Source organism: Patella vulgata, chromosome 8, assembly GCF_932274485.2.
Source record: "Patella vulgata chromosome 8, xgPatVulg1.2, whole genome shotgun sequence".
NCBI classification, from domain to species: domain Eukaryota; kingdom Metazoa; phylum Mollusca; class Gastropoda; family Patellidae; genus Patella; species Patella vulgata.
The window spans coordinates 21,104,194-21,125,892 of NC_065886.2; the positions used below are offsets into that span (position 1 = coordinate 21,104,194).

General features: G+C 33.3%; 2 long non-coding RNA genes across 2 annotated transcripts in view; one reads left to right on the forward strand and one right to left on the reverse strand.

Annotated features, from left to right (window-relative positions):
* The window catches only part of LOC130014098 (uncharacterized), a 154,614-nt gene extending 149,198 nt beyond the window's left edge, over positions 1-5,416 (reverse strand). Inside the window, exon 1 of the long non-coding RNA XR_008789074.1 lies at positions 5,294-5,416. This is a non-coding gene — a long non-coding RNA (uncharacterized LOC130014098). The remainder of the gene's footprint in view (positions 1-5,293) is intronic.
* Positions 1,312-13,325, forward strand: LOC126830270 (uncharacterized). The gene is made up of 4 exons (XR_007683784.2): positions 1,312-1,396; positions 4,656-4,881; positions 5,769-5,845; positions 11,674-13,325. It is a non-coding gene; the product is annotated as an uncharacterized LOC126830270 (long non-coding RNA).
* Positions 13,326-21,699: the final 8,374 nt, after the last annotated feature.

A 21,699-nucleotide genomic window follows, 5' to 3' on the forward strand; every position in this document is an offset into this window, starting at 1 on the left:
GACAGGCGACCCTACTCCTTGTCACGTACAACCGGGATTCGAAACCACGCCAGTTGACTCAATGACAGGTTTTATGATACAGCGCGCACGTGCTAACCATTCGACCATACCCCCCCCCCCCAAAAAAAAAAAAAAACAACAAAAAAAAACAAAAACAAATGAAGTGATTTAAGATTTCTTCAACTTTGTTTGTCTACGCTCACTCAATAGATACACCGCATAAGACAGATGCTAATATTGCCCGGGTGATGCTTATTCTTTAGTTCTTTAAGCTAAATATTTTCATTTTATATATCTAATCTACGTGGCAACAAATCATGATAGTGGAGCCTATTGTTATAGTAAGAAAATTACAGAGAATTGCGGTCATGTTTATTAACTGAAGTTGTCTACCCTTAATCATCACTGTTGGCTATTGGACGCATCTGAAATATATCACACTAGCAGGACACCCGGCTTCGCTCGGGGGTCATAACTCCGAAACCGGAAGTGGTAGACTAACGCCACCAGGCCTATGTTAGTCCCCGGTCCGAGCTACCCCTATACCCCAAATTTCAGACTCGGGGCAGACCTAGTGTAGCCGCCAACCCCGAACAGACATACAGACAGAAAGACAGACAGACAAACGACAGTCACAAATATATATTATCACATTTACTAGACAGTATTTCACGAATACACATATACATGTACACGATTTATGGACGCTCGTTAGGGGGGTCGGAGTAATACATTATGACGTCTAATGTTTTATCAATGCTCAACCTCTTGCTGGCTTCTATACAGAACTATTCTAGCAACTCATTAAACTTATCACGACATATATATTATTATATAATGGTAAATGTGCCCATTATTTTATTATTTTAAAAAAAAAAAAAAAAAAAAATTTTTGGAAAGACCTAAAATGAAAATGTATAGAAGTTTTGAGTAACCCGATAAATGTGTCTTGATTGCGTTCATAAGATTTTATAAATTTGAACATCAACGGAGATAATTATGTCAAATATCGTAGTGTATGGACCTCCTGTGGGTTTCGGTATACAAAAGCCAATGTACAGAAATAGCCCAAACTTCATCCGCGTAGCTCACGGATGTTTGTTATTAAATCACTTTCAACCGCTAGATCAGTATAGATATATATAACACGACGAAAAACAAAATATATATAGCACCACCCTTTCTCCTTAATCATATTTTTCAATTTTCATTAGATTGTGTTTAAAAACAAGATGTGTGCTATAATAATAAAAATATGAAGTACGCAACGTTATAATTCCAATTCAAAATGTATTATCATAATAAATCACCATTTACTGCGTATTTATGGCATAACCGGTAACCGGTAAAGTATCTGTATACTCATAAATAAGTCAAACGAACAATCACAGCCATTGTGAGTATTGCAGTAGTTATTTGTTAATAATGCATGAGATTCTTTTAATCATATGTAATGTATTGTGAATCTAGTTGAAATCTATTATCTACGTTTTCAGTCCAAAATTAGAAGCGGATTTGTATCAACAGACTTATGACACATTTTGTGAAGATGTTTTGAGAATGGCAAAACTATTTAATATCTTCAAAAAGATGACATATTCAGTTAGATAAATTTATTACAGTTTGCCAATCACGTTTGGTCAAATCAGCACATATTAGTATGAGAGTCCTAACAAAGGTTTGGTTAACCTATGTGATTTCTAGTCTAACTTTTAATCATATCGTACGTATGCTCAATGTAGGGCTGATGAATGACAGTATTCTGTCTAAAATAGCTTGTATTTTATCCTCAAATTACCAACTTTAGCAGACAATATATCGGTCGTTTAATTTTAGTAATTGTTTTTATCCATATCAGAATATTGAAGAGATGGTTGCTAATGAGATTTCCTCAACTAGTATTTCATTTACCAGTCAAGTTTTATAAAGTGAAATGGTGTTTGTAGATGTTCAACAGGGCCCTTATTCACGAAAACTTAAACTAAGATACAATCGAAATTTTAAGAAATACTGCAATTCGATTGGCTGACCAATATGCAAATTGGATATATGCAAATTGATTTTACTGGTCAGCCAATCGAATTGCAGTATTTCTTAAAATTTCGATTGTATCTTAGTTTAAGTTTTCGTGAATAAGGGCCCAGATCTATATTTCGTTTCGTTTTTTTTTATACTTTCGATGGCCTAATTACATGAAGATCTGACCGGTTGTTCCGATAGGACACGTCAGAGGTCATACGGGCGGCTTTTAAGCCTATGACGTCAGACATATGATTAACCAATCAGCATTGATGTTACTAGTGGATTACCCACAGTTCCGTGCAAAACACGCCTAAAGCTCGCCGTAACAGACCGTTTCATTGGCTAAAAACTCACACTATTCAGAACACGTCAATGATAACAACTCTTCCAGATCCTTGTGTAGTAAAGACAAGTAAAACGAAATTTTGAACTATAAAAAGGAAATGAAATAGGATCTGTGTTTTAATCAGATTGTGTGTACAGCTGCTCTTGGCGACACAGGCAATGGGGAACTTTTCTGTTCACAGATGAGAGTCGGTATTGCGTATCAACTGCAGATGGCGGGGCCAGAATATGGCGTCGACGTGGCCAGCGTTATTCTGACCAATGTGTCATGGAACGAGACTCATCGGGAGGTTCAAGCATAATGGTTTGGGGTAGAATCGGCCTGAACCAGAGAGTGTGTCCTGAGGTCTTCCAAAATCTTGGTCCAGGGAGAGGAGGCGGCATCACAGCAGTGCGCTACATTGATTAAGCCCTCAGACCCCACGTCATACCACATTTCGCATGTCATCGAAACAACGTTTTCCACATGACAACGTCCGTGCCCACACCGCCAGAGTTACTCGGTACTTTCTAAAGCAGAACGGTGTCAACGTTATGCACTGGCCAGCCCTTAGTCGGGAATTAAACCCGATTGAACATCTTTGGGATGAAATTCAGATGAGACTTAATAACGTCGAACCGAGACCAAACACAGCCGATGAGTTGCGCCAAGCTTTTCTGAGAGTGTGGTTCCAGGTGCCAATGGCATCCATCAATCGCCTGGTCCACTCCATGTACAGACGCTGCGCTGCTGTTATTGACACTCGTGGTCGACACACAGCCCCCCCCCCCCTGCAAAAAGCCCCCCCCCCCCCCGAGAAAAAATTGTCGACCATAAAAACAATAGATATACATTGTCCGTCAATTTTACAGCACCCCCTGAGAACACTCCCCCCCCCCTTCGTTGCTCTGAGCTAGTTACGTCCCTGTGGACACACCAGATACTGATGTATAGACTGTGTACAGACTCTAAACCTCGTAATGTCTTGAAATTGTGATGAATTAGGCCTAATCACTAATGTGTCAACATACTGTTCACCCAAAATTTTCTAGAATGATTTGATTAAAGTGCCTCTCTGATTTTGAAAACGTACTGACGTTTTTGGGTTTTTGGGGTTTTTTTTTTAGTATAGGATGAAAACGGTATCAACCGAACTAATGGAAATGGGCATGCGCCTTGCAGTGACCTATAAGAGAACATTTACGATGGCAGCGACATTTGTCGCTATGCTTAAACGAATTGCAACTGTAAAGCGTTCTTTCCATCGACTAGGCGCTATTCCCTGCCAGCCCCACTCCCTCTTCCAATGACAAAGATAATTATTGCAATTTCTAATAAAATTGAAATGTAGTCGTTTGTGCCTAATTTTGATATGTTTATAATGTCTTCAATATCGGATATTAGTATCCCATATTTTCCGGTAAGATAACGACATCAATGCTGATTGAAATAGACCCATATTGAATTCTAATTCTGATTTCGAATATTATGGATATTACTGAGTTAGAGGTTTAGCAAACACCACTCAGTGTTTCGTTTGATTAGATTTCTTGGGCCATTGCTTCAGGAATATGGAGGTTTAGATACATTATGTAAGATTTAGACAAGGGGCTAGTTTTCCCCCTGTAACAGTTTCAAATTGGATAATTATAAAAGAATATATTGAAAATTTTAATCAAATCACTTTATTCGGAATGCTTGATGTCTTGACATCCAATAGTGTAGATAGTTGAATATGTGCTTTTCATGTGATTAAATAATAATGTCTAAATAATGATTTATATATCATTTGAAAAAAAAAGACCCACAATAGGAATATTTAGCTGTTACATGATGCATGATTGTCCATTTATACGTTAACCGTTTAATGGCGCGATTGGCCTATTCCACTTAATTTCCCAGCTATTCCAGGGTATAAAGAGTTGATTATGGACCTGGCATGTGAATAAAATGTCTAAATAATAATTTGTATGACATTTGAAGCCGGAAAAGGTACCTGTTTTGGGCAGATTTAGCATCTTTAAATTCGTATTCACAACAAAAAACAACACAAGATATATACTTCCCTGTTATTTGATAACGTCGTTTCGTAAAAAAGATATCGGTCAACAGCACATGAAAATAATATTAATAACGTTAAAGTCATGAGATAACGAGATTACTAACCAAATTAAATATATATGTAACATTTAGTGGGAGAGTAACATTAAAATCTCTGATCAACGCTATGGGAGAACAGAAATACGAAAAGTTAAAGGAATAGTGTACGAAATTAAATATAGTTGTAAATCTGTGTATATGTATATAGGGCAAACATGTCGTCCATTATCTGTGAGACTTAAAGAGCACGAAGCAACAACCTTAAGACGTATGGAAGCCAACAAATCAGCAGTAGACGAACATCATTGAAAACTTTACCCACAACATAGAATGGAATAATACTAATGTTTGGACCAGAAACATTCCATTATGGAAGAAAAGAGTAATGTGGGAAGCCATTCAGACCATCCCAACCACAAACAGATCACAGATAAGTAGGTGTATAAATACCTTATTTTATTTTTTGTTGTAAACAGTTAACTATACTTCTAGATGTCGTTCAAGGATAAATATTTCTTTTCTTCCAATTTTCAATATACCACAGAAAAGGGCAATCAGATGTACATCTATAGATGCATGTTCACACGTATAACATTCAGTCCGTCTTCATTGGGCCCAGTCGGAGCAGAACAGTAGGACGTTAAACCCCATTTCATTTATAACATTCAGATCATATTAAATGTCTTCATGAGCAAGGAGGTAGTATACATCTAGCACCCCCTCCCCTTTCCCCGTTTATCTTGTCACAAAATCATGGTGTTTTAATGTATTGTTTATCGGGTTTAAAGCAGCATTACAAATTAACTGGCATTTAAGATAAAAAAAATACTTTAAAATGGTACTTACTGTCTAATTATATGAAAAAAAACCTCAAAAACATTAAACATTCCTATTCAAATAAAATAATATGTGATTTAAATTCCCCCAAACGACGGTTGATGTATCCTTTTTAAATCTAGCATATCTAAAGCAACCATCACATCCATGCCAATCAAAAACATTCCCTATCTAGACAGTAGTAAAGCTACACTTTTGTGAAGTGATTAGTGTTGTTTTACACAAACCTCATTGGTAAGTTTACAAATCTACATCATACTAACTCTTCTAGAAGACATGCACATTGTACATCTGTGAATGGATGTGATTCATGTATGCCAGCATCTAATTAATTAGAATATCTGATATCATTTCCCATTGGATCCATTGAAGCATTTACCGCCAATTACCGGTACATGTACATGCATATTGATGTTTAATTATAGAAATTGTGTATGTGTTGGACTTAGAAAAATGAATTGAAAAATACTTATTTATTTTTCAGAAATATAGGAATACTTGTCTAATGAATGTCAGGAACTGAAATCTGATTTGGGATTTTTGACTTTAATATAATAACAGGTGGGTATAAAAAATTGTAAATAATGTGGTATTCCATTTGATGTACATGCCAGTACATTAGATGAATTATTGCTTTTTAAGTAAATTGCGTGGCCGAAAGGTTAACGCGTACGCATTTGATCACAAAATGGTGTCACTTTACCTTTCCCTTAACAAGGTGTTCTGATTGTCAATAATAAAGCCATGTGAGTGTGATGTGCCTGTGTGCAGCCATGTAACTGTCTGGAAATCATGCCGTGTGTGAGTTTTAGTTTGAGGTCAGTATCATCTGTAGTCTTGGAACATTTTAGTGGTGGTATACTAAACTAATCTGACAATGTTCTATTATTTTATTCTTTAAATGGCATTTAGTAATTGGAACATAATCAAATAACACACTATTTATGGATAACAATTACTGTGGTTTATTTCGCTGCGACGTTTCAACAAGATTTCACAAGTCGTTATCAAGCATATAACACAAACGTTTCAACAAGATTTCACAAGTCGTTTTGAAACGTCGCAGTGAAATAAACCACAGTAATTGTTATCCATAAATAGTGTGTTATTTGATAATGTTCTATTATTATCGGACGTTAAAGAAGGCTGTTCAATTTTTCGCTTACGATCCATGACATATGATTTAATTATAACTGCCTTTCCTTCGTTCATTCCTGGAGTTTTATATCCACTTCCATCAAGAGTGACATCGTAGACAAGTGTTTCCTAAAAGAAACTTGCCTGGGGAAGCCACAGAATAGGCTTGATCCAGCTTTTTGGGGTAAGACACAATGTATTTGCAGGGAAGTGCCCAAGGTGAATTTCATCCAACAAAGGAGAAGCTCCGGGGCCAGGTTTTCGTTCGTTCGTTCGTTCGTTCCTAGAGTTTTACGCTCACTTCCACCAAGGGTGATAATATTACTGATACCGTAGACAAATCTGGCTTTCGAAAACCCCAAGAATATATACGCATTTATAAACTGTTAGAACAACCCTGGCTTTATTTATTATTTATTAAGGGTACCGGCAACTGCACTAAGAAAAATATCAAACAGATTGCACAATCCAATAATCCCAAACAAATCGAACGAGTATTGTTCATATCCGCCTTTTTGAATTATCAACACTAATCCGAGATTGATTAATAGATAAAGTTAAATCCTTTTTTTGATACCTAACTGATGGGTAATTGACTCAGCCAAGCGCAATAGACGGATGCACGGCGTGGAAATCAAAGTTTTTTGGAAAGAAAAAATTATCGCCGCACAGGAAAAAGTTACCTCCAAAACTTTCGCCAGATTGAATATTTTATCTCCAAAATTATATTTTTATCGCAATTGGCGGAAATGGCGATTGATAGCGTGAGCGTTGGGGGTAGGGTATTTAACATGTTATTCTGAATTTGTTAGTTGCTGTTCCTGAAGTTTTGTTTGGGAGTAATTGACATGTCTAATGTCATAAATATTGCTTACATGTAATTTTAAATATGTTTGTGTAAAAGTCCTAGTTTATTAAAGTAGTAATTTGTGTTTTATTGTGCAGTGCTAAATAGTATTAACAACAGAACTAAAAGTGAAACTTCTTTGCTGAATACAGTGGTTTCAAATTATTAACTTTGTCCAGTAATACATTCTTTTAACCGTTTGATTTTGTTTTGTGATAGGAAAATATGTCGCTATAGAGGGTCGTCCGTCTTGAAACATAACATCTGTCTTTTTAGAAGGCCAATGAACCAAATCAAGAAAATGTTTATCATCATAAAATAGTACTTTTGGAAATAAAGAACACGATTCGTTTAACAGTCTGCATGTTCGCTATGAGACGAAATGTCTCAATTATTGTCACAGAGTACACATACACCTTTCTTTATTTAATTATTACTGAAAATATATCTTAGTGTCTGGTAAATACATCTCTCCCCCCCTTATCTTGCTACACTTGATATCGCTAATTTCCTTCCGCATGTTGTTTGTCAAAATTACTCCTTATTAAAGACTGGTATGAGGTATTACTCGTACTGCATGGGTATGCCTTATTATTCATCATACAATTATTTATAAAAGAATTTTTACAGAATTTCTGTGTCTGTTTCCCACACTAAATTGTACGTTTGATATTCGTTAATAACACTTCTATTTTAAATATAGATATAACATTATTGATTTATCAACAATTACTCATAGACTCTATTTTAAGTATAGATTTAATATTATTTTACATAAGTAATGGATTAATCAACAATTACAGTTAATAGACTATATTATGAATTTCTTAAAATTAATATTATATGAATTTCTTAATATTCATATTATAAATTTTTTAATATTTATATTATGAATTTCTTAATATTTATTAGATAGGTTAGATAGCTAACCCATTACTTACGTAATATTTAATATATACTAAAAACGACTACCAAATGAATGATTTGGTGGAGCAAACTAACAACACATGAACATGAATATGTAAATGTTTCAATATTCAGTAGCCAATTATTTCTGTTATGAATTTTATATAGGACAATAATACCACTGTTACGGGAACAAGGGCTGAGTGTGGTATGGTCATCTTTGAAAGTAAAAGATGGGTTTAGACATTTTGTATAGTACAGGTCTATATATGCTGTATAAAGAACAAAACGATCAGGAAAATGAGGATTTTGTTTTATTTTTACATTATACAAAATTTATACCAACTACATTTTATAGATCTAAAGAAAATAACAAATAATTACTTTAGGCATTATCACTCAATATAAGAACTTTGGTGAGAAAAAAAATAACAAGTCATTACTTTCAGCATTATCACTAAATATTATAAATCCAGTTATAAGAGCTCTGGGGAGAACAAAAATAACAAAGGAATTCACTATAATATATTCTACTGTGTAAACTTTTAGATTATTGTTAATAAATCAATAAATCAAGTTTTGTATTATATTTGTTTTACCATATTAATGGTAGATAATAGCCAAATAAGAACATACAAATATGAAATATTTCTATTGTATATCTACATTGTATTAGACTAATATTATACAATATAATATGAAAAACATAGGAATAAATACAGAGGATATCAAATACTTTTACGAATCAGTTGGCAACTAATGATCCATAATAGCAATGGCTGCTATCATGATAAAAGGATATATTATATATATATATATATATATATATATATATATATATATAGAGAGAGAGAGAGAGAGAGAGAGAGAGAGAGAGGGGGTAACGTGCGCTCGGCACAAACTATGTCATTTCGGGACTAACACACGTTCAATTTTAATTCAATAATTCGCATGCGCGTAGGGGTCTTTAGCAGTAGGAGAATACCGGAGGACCCGGAGAAAGCCCACGAGGTTTGACAATAGAAAAAATGAAATGAAATGAAATCGGTTTAATGTCCTACTGCTTTGCAAGAAAAGAGGAAATGATATCCACATTTGATTTGCACAAGTACGATGTTCGTGTACTTTAATACTAAGAATTAAAAAAAACCCACTATGCAATATTTTTTTATTTCTCAACATAATAGCAATAACAGAAGAGGGGAATGTTTTAATACTGAGAACTAAAAACAGCAATGAAAGTATGAAATGTATTCTTATTTAACAAGATGCTTATTAATTAATGCTTTTGAAAATAAAAACAACATAGAGACAAGACAAAAATCATGATAAAAATATCAAAGGTCCTGTTTTTGATTATACTGTGGAATATGATCTTTCTAAGAATACCCGATATCACTTATCAGTTTAGTAGTTTACATAAACTAATACATTTCTGTTGGATTTAGTATTTAACTAAAGAAGTAGAGGAAACATTACAAGTGCTGATAAATAAACCTAATCTATTATTACAGCTAAATACCTCTTTACAAAAATATTCAGAATTGGTTGTAAATAATATTGGTTTTTTTTAATACGATGTTACATGATGTGTCTTTTAGAAGCGCACATTTTAGACAACTAGTCGACGCAACGCCATGAAATTCAAAAGGTAAAGGAACAGCAATTTAAACTCTTTATAAAATCTTTAGAAAGAGGTGTCCTTTATCTATATCTGTATTGTTGTAGGGGAACGTTGTAGTTTTATTATTATACAGAATTTGTAATTGTATAGTTTGTACATATTTTGGTACGATATGATCATGTGAGATTATATTATAATCTAATATTAATGAACTTAAAAAAAAAAAAATTCAATCGTATTGACGAAAACAAAAACATTTCAAATTGATATTGATGAACTGAAACAATATAACAATCTAATTAGTATTGATGAAATAAAAAGTATTAAAAATCGAATATTGAATGAATGTTAATATTATAAAAGACAAATGAAAGAAATCAAATAAAATTGAATAGATACTATTCTAGGATGTGAAATACAATTTAGTATAAAGTGCTTACATGTATACTTGAAATGTAAACGATATAAGGCTATATAATAACTATTTTAAAAGACATTATGTAAAAATAAGGCTGATTCAGAAACTATTTTCCGTTATAAAAGTCCTTTTCTATATTCATTTCTATAAAATTCCTCCAAATAATTTCCTGAAATTTTGTCAGAAATTTAAAGGAAAAACATTTTATATCAATTTTTGTAGATTGATTTAGACAAATGCATTTAGATAAAACCATACTGGATTTATTGCCTTTTTTATATTGCTTTAAGAGCAGAAATAATATTTTTGTTATATTAACAAATACCTTTAAGTAAAATACATTTCATTTAAGAACATGTTTACAAATATATTTACAAAGACGAAGAAGAGGACAGCACTGTGTGGTTTAAAACACAGTTTACCATTATAACTAAATAATAAATTCATTAAAGATCGCATTTAAGAACATACACATAATATATATATATTTTTAATTGATAAACACTTTTAATAAAATTTACATTTTTACGTACATAATATTTTTATTTTATTTATAAAGAAACAGTTAATTATTGCAGTTAAATATATCTAATAAAGATTTTCTTTAAGAACATACATAATATTTTTTTATACTTATTCATTTCCGGGCAAAATAATTAAAAAATGAAATGCGTATAGTACAGACAGATTTTTCATTAATAACACTAAACAAGTCTATTGATGAAAACGTATGTGTGCGTGTATGGGCCGCTTTAGCTAACAATTACATTATTAAAAGACTTTATATTAAGGGAGTGGTAAGAGGATAAAGGGAAATAGAAAAGGAACAGAAATTTAAACTCCTTGTATATAAATCCTTTACATTTAAGGAGGTGTCCGTTTTCTAGCAAGATGAATATTATACTATAATAAGATGTGAAATATAATACACATATTTTTACAACCGACCAGGAATTTGCAACATCTTGGGTATAATTTTGGTTAATTAGAAACATAAACATATATAAGATGAGAATGTCTAGGTTATTTTAAGACATAATGTATATACACATTTCTATGTTAATTTCAAACATAATGTGCATATACACACAGAAAACAGAGGATATCGTGTAGGATGTGTTTAGCAATCAGTTGGATTTCATTACCTTTGTAATGATTAAAAATAAAGTCTGTGTTTGGTAAAAAATACATGTATTAACTATTTGTTTTAAAAAAGAAAAAAAAAGATAAAGAATGATTGCCGGTGGGTTTAAATCAACGCAATCTATGAATACAGTTAAATACCTCTTCACAAAATAAATAAAAATTGATTGTAAATAATTTTTTTTAAAATTCAGAATTGGTTGTAAATAATATATTATTTTACATACAATATAGAGAAAATAAACATTTCGAGAGAAATAATGCAAACCTTTTATGTAAGTAAATTATTATCAGTGATATGTTTTCTTTTTAAGGTCGAACCACGCCACTTAACTATAAATGGAATGGCATACCTTATTGTATGTGTCTTTTAAAAGCCCACATATTGGACAACTATACTCGACCCAACGCTATGAAATTCGAAAGGTAAAGGAACAGCAATTTAAACTCTTTATAAAATCTTTAGAAAGAGGTGTCCTTTATCTATTTCTGTATTGTTTTAGGGGGACATTATAGTTATTATTATACAGAATTTGTAATTGTATAGTTTGTACATATTTTGGTACGATATAATCATGTGGGTTTTTATAATCTAATATTAATGAACTAAAAAAATTGCAATCTAATATTGATGAACTTAAAAATATAACAATCTAGTATTGATGAACTAAAAAATATTAGATACTATAATAGGGTGTGAAATACAATTTACGTGTTAGTGTAAAAGTTTACTTGAAATGTTAAAAGATAAATATAAATGAAATGAAATGAAATGGGGTTTAACGTCCTACTGTTCTGCTCCTAAACTGGGCTAATGAAGACGGGCATACGCCATACAGTGTGCTATGAGGGAAATTTTGCCCGGACAGCGGCACTACGGCCTACTCTTATATCGAATTCCAACTGCCAAGGGATCTTTTATGTGCACGCCAATGTGTACACGGGACCTCGGTTTTTCGTCCCATCCGAACGACTAGACAGCTTTCCTTGTCAGCCCCTCCGTCCTGCATCACTGACAAGGGAGAACCACGCCGGAAAATCTGGAAGAACTTTCTCGGCCAATGCAGGGATCAAACACCCGACCTCCAGGCTAGCGAGCTAGCGTCTTACCCACTTAGCCACGTGATCCCCTAAAAGATAAATATGTATTAAGCTAGCTATTTTAAACAGAAGTATGTATAAAAGGTCTAATTCAGGTACAATTTTCCGTTATGAAGACCCATTTCTATATATTCATTTCCATTATCAAAATCTTTCAATTATTTTTGGAAATTCTGCCAGAAATTAAATTTAAAAAAAAAAAAATACAACACTATTTTTAATATGGAATTTAGTTTCTGCCTATAATTAAATACTACGTTGGTAGTAGATTGTTTAGTCAAATGCATAAATGATATATAATATACAGATGATGTCAGGCACTTATAAATTAACTTTCTAATCACGATTATAACGAATAAAGGGTAAAATAGATCCAGACTTCATTAGCCCAGTCTGTGCAGAAAAATAGGACGTTAAACCCCATTTCAATTTCATAAAATAGATACTGATCTTTTGTGTAAATTAATGCTTGTATATAGGACCCAGTGATCACTAAAAGAATAATATAAATAAGCTTTAGATGTACTGATAATTAAAAATCATGATAAAGGATACAATATGATTTAACAATAAAATAGTAATCCTACTCGATTTACTTCCCTCTTTTACTGTTGCAGATAGGCCCCACTAAGCAATAAACAATTGATTTAAGACCATGTATAATATTTTTGTTTTATTTATAAATACCTGTAAGCAATACACCGTACGTTTGATATAAGAATATACATAATATTTTTTTATTTTTTTATAAAGAAACAGAGTAGAACATTACACTACTGTGTGATAACACAGTTTATTATTGAAGTTATATACCTAATAAATCTAATAAAGATTTAATTTAAGAACATACATAATATTTTGTTTTATTTATAAAAAAAAGCAGAGCAGAACATTGCAGCGTGTTAACACAGTGTATTTTGAGTAATATAATAAATACAGAACACAGATAATCATTTCCGTTTAAGCAAACGAATATTTGATAAACGAAATGCCTATAGCACAGAACAATTTTCATCTTATAATACTTACATATGCATTATGTAAGAGCTAAATCTGTCAATTGCAGGTCTTTATTTTGGCTTCAAATGTTATATAAACTATTATTTAGACATTGATTCACATACCAAGCCTATAATCAGACCTCTAGGCAATCGGATGGCCGATATGTAAATGGATTGAAACACGATTGTCATTTAATGATTTAATATTAAAATGTTACCCAATCCGAGAAGAGTTGAGCATGTCATTAATTATTTAACCTTGATCAGAAATAATGACAAAATAGGAGATTATTATTATCCAATATAAACTTCAGGGTTCTATGACACTTTTCTGAAAAACACTGATTAATTCAAGTATTCACATTTTAAAAAGTATAGTGTACAATCAGAATGGGTAACATTTTTTGGCCCATCTAATTCTTACATAGTGTGACTTTAAACACGCATTATGCAAGAGCTAAATCTGCCTATTGTAGGTCTCTCTGTTGGCCTGAAATGTTATCTAAATTATTAAAGATACATTATGGGAGATTAGACAACGAGTTGGCAGTTCTCATAATAATAGTTAAAAACTAGACAATGTAAAGAAAAGAATAGAAATGTAAAGGCAATTTGCTGAAAATTTCAGTCAAATTGATCCACTATAAACCGAGAATGAAGCGATTGAAATTTCCACCTAGCCTCGATCAACATTACTAAAGTCAGTGCGATAAAAGGCATAGTCTCGATTATCCATTTATTGATTTAATCGTGAAGTGAAGTTATGCAGTAAATCAGGTCATAATCTACCTACTCAAGATCGCAGGCTAGCGATGCCATCGAGAGTTGATTATGGTACGGATAAGTTAACTAATGTCTAATTGTTAATTTAGATAACATTTCAGGCCTAAAGGAATAACTGCAATAGGCAGATTTTAGCTCTTGCATAATGTATGTTTAATTAGACATTAATTAACTTATCCAGACCATAATACCATAATCAACTCTCGATGCCATCGTAAGTCTGCTATATGTAGTGAATTTGAATACCTTTTGTGATGGATTAGTTAACATAAAAATGGATAATCGAGACTTTGTTTTATTATCGTACCAAAGGTAGCAATGGCGATCAAGGCTATAGCTTAAAATTGACTCGCAAATATCTCCTTTCAGAATGAAGAATTTGACTGAAACTTTTAGCAAATTTTGATTATCTATTTTTTAACCATCATATTGAGAACTGTCAGCTCTTTATCTAATCTTATCTAATGCCTCTTTAATAAATCTATTATAACACAGTGGCATCTAGTGTGGCGATCAGTGAATTATTCTGTATTACCAACATGGCTATGATATTACACACCTGCTTTTGTTCATTTAGCGAATACATCTATATGATAGCATACTAGATGATAATTATTCACTAGTCAAAATATAGATCGTTTTATGTACGTTAACAGAAGTTATCATTTAAACAGATCGACAAATATAATATTTCGAAAAAAGAAAACGTTGATGCAAAACTTCAAATATTTAATCAAACAAAATTACAAAATTAGCTAAAAACTGCACTTTTAAAAGACTTTATATTAAGGGAGTGGTAAGAGGATAAAGTGAAATAGAAAAGGAACAGAAATTTAAACTCCTTGTGTATATATCCTTTACATTTAAAGAGGTGTCCGTTTTCTAACAAGATGAATATTATACTATAATAAGATGTGAAATACAATACACATCTTTTTTTTGCAATTGGGTAGAAACATAAACATATATAAGATGAGAATGTCTATGTTGATTTCAGACATAATGTATATACCACATTTATATGTTATTTCAAACATAATGTGCATATTATACACATAGAAAACAGAGGATATCGTTATAATATACGCCTGATGCGTTTAACAATCAGATGGCTTTCACTATAACCTTGTGTTTGGTAAAAATATTACCTTTTTTTTAAAAGCTTAAAAAGAAAGGAATAAAGAATGATTTTGCCCCAAAAAAAACAGACAGGAGAATACGGCTAAAACACGGTATTTGTCCAGTTTTTGATTTTCTGATGTTATATGCAGTTTGAAAAACAACTTCCAGTATTTACAGTCCATTTCTTATATTCAACATTTTGTACAATGACCTTTCCTAATAATCACCAAATGTCAAGTCAATAAATATATATCTTTGTTGTTGACTTATGGCAATAAAAATGTCCCCAAAATAGCCATTTTTGGCGTTATGCTATCCCACTTCAATAAATTGCATTTTGAAATTCAAATTAATATATTTCTGTCATTTTTTTTTGAAAGGATATAAATGCATGCTTAAAGAACATTTCCTGTAAGAAATTTTAGAAGTTGAAAATAGACAGTGCATGAGGGGACTAAATTACCAAAACAGGTGTATCTGTCAAAAAAAAAAAAAAAAAAACAAAAAAAAAAAATTGCCAGTTTACAAATGGCTAATGTGTTTTTAAGACTCACTTTTGATAATTGTTTGAAATATTATAGCATCATGGCATTCGTGAATCACATGTTTAAAAGCTAGGGCAATAAAAAGCCCAAAAGTGCAAGATAACCATAATCTGAAGCGTCCCTACACGTGGGGTTGTATTTTAATAAATTTACAATAAAAATGTGATCTTCAGTAATATTATACTTTTCAATGTACAATTTTCAAAATCTAGAATATTTTTTCATTCATTTGAATTTGAAGTTGACTTTTTTCACTTTTTAAAAGTACGGACACTACATTTATTGTCAAGAAAAAAAGCTATTGAATTACATCTATTTATATCAGCCTTTTTTAAAATTTATTGCTGAAACAAGCTAACTTTTAACATGAACTTTTAAGAATAGTCTTAATAAGTGGCTTTTGAATATTGAATTCTATGCTAAAAAAAATTTAAACCTAAAGTTTGTTGATTGATTTTTTTTAAAGTCTTATATAGGGAAATTTAAAAAGAGAATGTGAACGCAGCTTATAAGTACTTAAGAAATTATCTGGAAACCATCCAGTTTATTATACTATACAAATGATTATGTCACAGTTAGCCTACACATTATGAGCAATTCATCTTACTGTATGCAAGACGAACTTTGAAATTTTGATCTTTGTGAACTTATTTTGAATTCTCCTTGCGTTTGAAGTTTCTGCGTAAGTTATAAAAATAAATCTTTTTTTTTAAGATTTATATCAGCACATACCGTAGTCTATTTTGTCCAGATATTTACAGCAAGAGAACTGGTTATCATCAATGAATATCTAATCATATTTGTCACTTGTGTAATTATATAATCTATCAACGTCAACTCGGATCAATATTCAACAGATGTTCTTTTGACTGTATCATTCTTGTTTGCCAACTGATTTATTTAATGTCACAATATCAGTTATTTTCTCCAAATTTGTGATCACAAATTGATGAAGTCCGCAATTAGTATACTGTGAAGGGTGTAACACATAAAAATATATATGAAAAGTACGTGCAGGCATCCATATAATTAACAACAGGAACATGAATTAACACATGACATTGACAACACGTCATATTTGGTCAATTTTATAATTTAAGTTCACTGAAAATTGACGCTTTTCACTGGATTTTTTTCTTGTTTTTTTTCTTATTCGTCAATTACTGTTAAGACCTGAAACAAAAACGGTTTGTTTAGCGCATACTGCGGCAAAAATAAATTAAATAATGACACATTCAAGCTATCATTTTGATTTGAGTGGCATGCTAAACTTAAGCGACTTTTGCATTCGGAATAACCAGGTTTTGGTCTCGCGAATTTTCAGACTTCATACATTCGGAATATCCACACGTCCCCAAGCTCTGCCTAGCCTTGTATTGTACATCGACAGTTTCATTGAAGGCAGGGGGCGGTGGTATCCTGATAGTCCGTGGCTATCTTATACCAAATTATAAAAAACCAACGTAAATCCAAGACCGAAACGGGCCCCGAAACTACGAGAGAACGTTAACTGCATGATGAGCCTACCATGCTTAAAGGAAATTAAACAAAGTAAGAGCTACTTTCCTACCTTCATATGTATCCTTCTCAGGCCGATTGTTTGCTTGCTGATGGAAGTACATGTACTGTTTCTTGAAGGATATGCAGCCCATGACATATATAGGATGATCATCTCTTTTCTGACCATGTTTCTTCTATTTACAAAAACATAAATACTATTACACCAAAACATTCTTGGTAGTCCTACAAAATCAGGGTCTGAGAATATTAATGGCGGGCTCGAGAACCAATCTGAACAACAGACACCAGATCATGCGGACAGAATGAAAACTGATTGGACAAATTAACTAATCGCATTAGATATGAACAATCATTGGTCAATAACATAACGACTTTATGAAATGACTGTCATGAGGTATATAAAGAATGTTGCGAACTCACTTTATTTTCAGAATTTGGAAATTCCCATGACTCGACAGATTTTGGCAGAAATAAGAATTAAAAAAATCAATAACAACACGTTAGTACAGGATAAACAAATTTTATGGTAAAACCCATCGAGTTTATTTTGGATGACTTAAAAATTAAAGTGCATGATGTTAACAGGAAGAGAGAGGATGGGGGGGGGGGAGACTAACATACTTCAATTTTATTTCAATACTTCGCTTGCTTGTAGCCGTCTTTAGCGGTAAAATCTCGTTAACCTAAAGCTATACATGATGTAATTGGGGACGAGTCTATTTTAATGTTACATATAATCAAGAAAGCTTACTTTTGTTATAAACAGGATTTGTATACAGCGCTAATATATCTTTTTGGGGTTCAAAGCGCTCGTACGTCAACCTGTAAGCGTTTAATAAAATGAAATTAAATTAAATGGGGTTTAACATCCTGCTGTTCTGCTCCGACTGGGCTAATGAAGACGGACACACGCTATACAGTGTACTAAGAGGGAAATTTTGCCCGGACAGCGGCAGTACGGCCAACTCTTATATTATAGGATTTTAACTGTCAAGGGGCCTTTTACGTACACGGGACCTCGGTTTTCCATACCATCCGAATGACTATACGACCTGCAACACTGACAAGGAGGATCTACGCCGGAAAATTTCCGATGAACACATGGACCGAACACGGGACCTCCAGGTTAGCGGGTCAATGTCTTACTCACTGAGCCACCGTGGCTCACAAGCGTTCAATAGACCATCAAAGACACACAGATAATATTATTTTTAAGAGATGTACCTTCAATTTGGAGTTAAGATGTCAAATGTCCATAATGTACGACATGTGAAATGTTAAATATATCGGTCCAATACTTTTTTTTTAAAATTATACACGTTTTTCTGGGTCACCTAATATAGACCAAGATGTAAATATCACAGTAGTACGGTGCATAAGTTAAGGCGCCGCTAGATCATAGGGTTTACGCCTCAACCAATCTTCTCCCCGAACTCGAGTAAATCCAGAAACCGAACTGAAAAAATACAGTTCTACATAATGAATTATTACGGGAGCGGATCAACGCATTTCAACAGGAAGGGGTCCAGAATTTCAGATCTCAATATTGAATTTTTGCACGCGGGAGCGCCAAAAGTGTGAAAAGCCCACGACGGGTTGGGGGGGGGGGGGGCTACTTCCAGAAAATTTGGAAAAATGGATCGCTGCCGATGCCATTTCGGACCCGGACCTAATCTGGACCCTCGCCTGTATTAAAAAGAATAATAACGTTTACATCTATCAACTATCAAATGTGAGGGTTATCATTTGTTTAATTAAAGAAACGATGCGTGATTTGCATTTTTCGGAAAATATGAAACTTTTGACGGCATAATCCACGCAAATATTATGTACCCAGATTGATTATTTAACTTTTAATTAAGAAAACAAAATCAAAATACCAACGCTATATATATAGGTATTGTCCCGGCTTGGTTTCGATCCGATTTAATACAGGCCCATCAATACGGTTCACGGCAAATAAAGATGGTGACCGTCTTCTTACACAGGGAACAGCCTTTTTCGAACGAAGTTTCAACATATCTTTGTAGATACCGACCATTGTTGGACTGAGATTCAACTATCACACTATTGTAGTTTAAAAGAGATTCTTTTCTTTCAGCGCTAAAATCACACATAGAGTCTTTAAACCACGTACTACCCGGGGACATAATCTTCACTTTAATTATAATGACGTGTGACGACATTATAATTATATGGCCTCATACGTATTTGTTATTGCATATTACCTTATACGCTTGCTCTCCGGCGTGCCCCCCCCCCCCCTTGGCAGTGATGCAAGGCGGAGGGCCTGACAAGGACAGCTGTCTAGTCCTTCGGATGATACGAAAGACCGAGGTCCAGTGTATACATTGGAATGCACGTAAAAGATCCCTTGGCAGTTGGAATTCCATATAAGAGTAGGCGATAGTGCCGCTGCCCGGGCAAAATTTCTCTCATTGCATTTCTTATACGCTTAGTCAACATTTCTTGGCTGTGCATCGCGTCCGCCACGTCTTAAAATACAGAATATAATTATTTCTTGACGCCCAAACTTCAAATAGTTTCCCATTCGATGTTGTGCGGGGATTCCTAAATTTATTTTTGATATTTAGGTAATCATCAATCCGTGATTTGAAATTTGGAAATAAAATCACTTTGAACTTGTAAAGTACAACTGAACTGAAAGGAAATAAGGATTTCTTTACACGAAAGGTAAAAAGACCCTATCGTATAGAAATTACGTCTCAGATACTTCATTTGAAATGTGGAAGTGAAATCACTTTGAAATTATATTCTCATAAGTACAATTAAACTGAAACCAAAAATAAGGTTTTTTTACGTTATATAAAAAACCCATCCATAGAAACTACGCATTAATACTTTGACCATAAGGGAAGATAAAAAAATAAGGAATTCTTTCCTCAACGGAAAAAACCCGTATATACAGAAACTCCGGAATCTGATAACAACTGGGTCTCGAATACTTTATGGGAAGACATATATATACTTCCTTTCACGTACAGGGGGGTTGAATGGCCGAATGGTTAGCACGTGCGCGCTGTATCACGAGGCCTGTCATTGAGTCAACTGGCGTGGTTTCGGATCCCCGGTTGTACGTTACCTGTTCAACCTCGTGGGTTTTCTCCGGGTCCTCCGGTTTCCTCCCCTACGCGCAAGCGAATTATTGAAATAAAATTAAACCATATGTTAGTCCCGAAATGACCTAGACTGTGCCGAGTAGTTAAACCCATCTCTCTCTCTCTCTCTCTCTCTCACACACGTACATATAGTAAAACAAGCGATAAAATGTGGGCGTATAAAAAGGACTTGACCCCCACTTTAAGAATGTATCGATCAAAGCAAATACTTTACAAATAATTTTTCTACTATAAAAATGACCCAGATTCATGACAATCGAATGAGGTTACGTAATCTTGTGATTTTGATATACATATAATCATGTATATATTATTACTTATCTTATACATGTGTACTGAAAACCACTACATGTTGATCGGTTTAAATTGTAAGCTAAGAGAATCTCTATAAGTTTATGAGATTTTCTGTATAATATTTCGACTAGGCCCACTGATTTTCCAAACCGTTGTTACTATATATAATCCTCATCGTTGAATACTTTTAAGCAAACACCAAAAAACAAACAAACTTACTGGCATCCGAAAAACTCTACTGAAATTCCAATATGAACATCTTGTCATCAAAACTTAGTAAAGTTAGAAATAAAATATTACAAAATTATATTCAATATAATGTGTGTATAATATTTTAGATACAATTAGAATCGTGACGAGCACGGCTATTTATATTCATATATAGTGATAGTTAACTCAACATTCCTATACAATATCTGTATGATAAAGGGGGCACAAGGAAATATTTACTAAAATATAGATTTATTGTGTGTGTGTGTTTGTGCTTGTGAGAGAGAGAGAGAGAGGGAGAGAGAGAGAGAGAGGGTGGGTTTAACGACTTTTCGACACAAACAAGGTCATTTATGGTTCAATTTTATTTCAATAATTCGTTTGCGCGTAGGTGTCTTTAGCAGTGGGGGGAAACCAGTCGGCCATACGCCCCCCCCCCCCTGCGCCCCCCGATTTATTGTGAAACTTATTAATTTAAGCCACAGTCAAAACTTTTCAAGACAATAAAATATTGCGAGAAGGATTCTGTTCTAACGTCTTACTTATAGATCAATATTGTATTGCGGTGGCTCGGGGCGTAAGGCGGTGACTCACCAACCAGAGTGTGGTGGCTTCCATGAATG